This window comes from Babylonia areolata, chromosome 9, assembly GCF_041734735.1.
Source record: "Babylonia areolata isolate BAREFJ2019XMU chromosome 9, ASM4173473v1, whole genome shotgun sequence".
Lineage (NCBI taxonomy): Eukaryota > Metazoa > Mollusca > Gastropoda > Neogastropoda > Buccinidae > Babylonia > Babylonia areolata.
In genome coordinates, this window is record NC_134884.1 from 7,512,310 (window position 1) to 7,514,809 (window position 2,500).

Genomic DNA, 2,500 nt, shown 5'->3' on the forward strand with positions numbered 1-2,500 from the left:
GTGGGATTTTTTTTTCGGGGGGCGGGGGGGGATATATATATATATATATATATATATATATATATATATAGATAGATAGATAGATACATATATAATATCATATCTCCTCAAGATATGGTCGATTTTTTACAGAGAATGTGTCAGATGGAGAAAATAATCATGTTCTTTCACTCACAGTGATCACTTTACATCTCACATTCCATATTGCCCGCACTGCCGAGTTTTTGTTTGTTTCTTTGTTTGTTTGTTTTCACTTCACGTTGTCTGCCATTTCCGGAGCGAGGCAAATAGGGCAAAGCAAAGAAGGCAAGGCAAAGCCAGGGGAGGCAAGGCAAAGAAACAGAGAAAGGACGGCAAGGGAGGCAATGCAAGGAAGCAAAAAGGCAGTGAAGGATAGAATAGAATATGTCTTTATTACCAAGTGTACCAGGGTCACAAGGTTTGATGGCGCTATTGTGTTGAACGCAGAGCTGTAGTCAGTGAAAAGGATCTTGACATGGCTGTTAGAATTTTCGAGATGGCTGAGGACGTGGTAAGAGACCTATGCTAATGGCATCTTCAGCTGATCTGTTCAACGGATAGGCAATGCAGGTAAGGCAAGGATGGCAAGGCAAGGAAGACAAGGCAAGGAAAGCAATGAAGGCAACGAGGGCAAGGAACTGGGAAAGGAAAGCAAGGCAGGGAAGGCAGGTTAAGAAAGGCAAAGCAGGCAAGGCAAAGAAGTTTAGGGAGACAAGGCAAGTTAAGGAAGGCAGGTCAAGGAAGGCAAGGCAGGGAAGGCAAGGCAGGGAAGGCAGGCAGGGAAGGCAAGTTCAGGAAGGCAAGTTAAGGAGAGGCAAGGCACGGAAGGCAAGTTAAGGAAGGCAGGGAAGGCAAGTTAAGGAAGACATGGTAAGGAAGGCAAGTTAAGGAAGGAAAGTTAAGGAAGACAGGGCAAGGAAGTTTAGGAAGGCAGGAAAGGCAAGGCATGGAAGGCAAGTTAAGGAAGGCAAGGCATGGAAGGCAAGTAAAGGAAGGCAAGGCAGGCAAGGCAAGTTAAGGAAGGCAAGGCAGGCAAGGCAAGTTAAGGAAGGCAAGTCAAGGAAGGCAAGGCAGGGAAGGCACGTTAAGGAAGGCAAGTCAAGGAAGGCAAGGCAGGGAAGGCAAGGCAAGGAAGGCAAGTCAGGGAAGTCAAGTTAAGGAAGGCAAGTCAGGGAAGGCAAGTTAAGGAAGGCAAGTTAAGGAAGGCAAGGCAGGGGAGGCAAGGAAGTTTAGGAAGGCAAGGCAAGGCCAGGAGGAAGGTTAGGAAGGCAGGGAAGGCAAGTTAAGGAAGGCAAGGCAGGGAAGGCAAGGAAGTTTAGGAAGGCAAGGCAAGTTAAGGAAGGCAAGGCAGGGAAGGCAAGGAAGTTCAGGAAGACAAGGAAGTTTAGGAAGGCAAGGAAGTTTAGGAAGGCAAGGCGAGGCAAGCCAGGCAGGAAGGTTAGGAAGGCAGGGAAGGCAAGGAAGGTTAGGAAGACAAAGCAAGGCAAGACAAGGCAAGGAAGGCAAGTAAAGGAAGGCAAGAAAGCAAGGTAGGGAGGAGGGTTAAGAAGGCTAGAAAGGCAAGGCAAGGACTTTATTTCGTGTGTCCACTGATGAGCATTGAATGATACATTCAAATCAACACCCGCACACATTACGCAAGTGGAGTGGTGTCAAAAACTAATGAGTCAATAAAATGTCGGGGTTTTTCTTGTTTTGTTTTTTTTGTTTTTTGTTTTTGTATTGTCCTTCCGAAAACCAACTGCGTAGGTTGTGCGAGTGTGATTTATGTGAAAGCATTTTTGTCCAGTGTTGTAAAAAGGGAACACACAAATAGTGTAATTATCCAGCAATATTGTGGAACGTCTGCCCCATATTCTTTCATTTGTAGCTTTGTCAGTAAAACGCTGTTGTTTATTTACAGGCATTGAATCGTTTGTTCTTAACTTCGTCGTTTCGTTTTAACGATCATCTTGTAGTTGATATACACAGTGTCATTGTCCAACATACCCACACCAATTCTGTTCAAGTTTACCTTTTAAACAACGACACTCTCTCTTCAAACTTTGTTAGGTCCACATGAAGACAGTGTTGGTTCAAGCAAAGATTGCCCATTCCACCAGCCGCCGTGGCGAAGTGGTTAGCGTTGCGGACTGACGGCTGGGAGGACGCGGGTTCGAATCCCAGCGAAAGGTGGGTTTTTCGGCCCGTGGCCGGCTCCTACCCAGAGTTGAGTGTGCTATGGGCTTAAATGGGGAGACTGGGGAGTGTCATCCACTTCAAGGATGCGTCTTTGGGTGTGTTGCTCTAATTACCTGACCAACACTGCAAGTGTCTGTATCTCTCGGGCCATTATTGTCGTTAGTAGTGGGGCTTAGTAGGTGGTGTCCCAAGTACATTGAATCAGAACAGGCACCACTGAACACCACCGAAGTGACTCAGCAGCAGTGCAGGGTCTCCTCTGGTGTGTGGCCGCCTGGCGACCTAACGTCGATGGTTT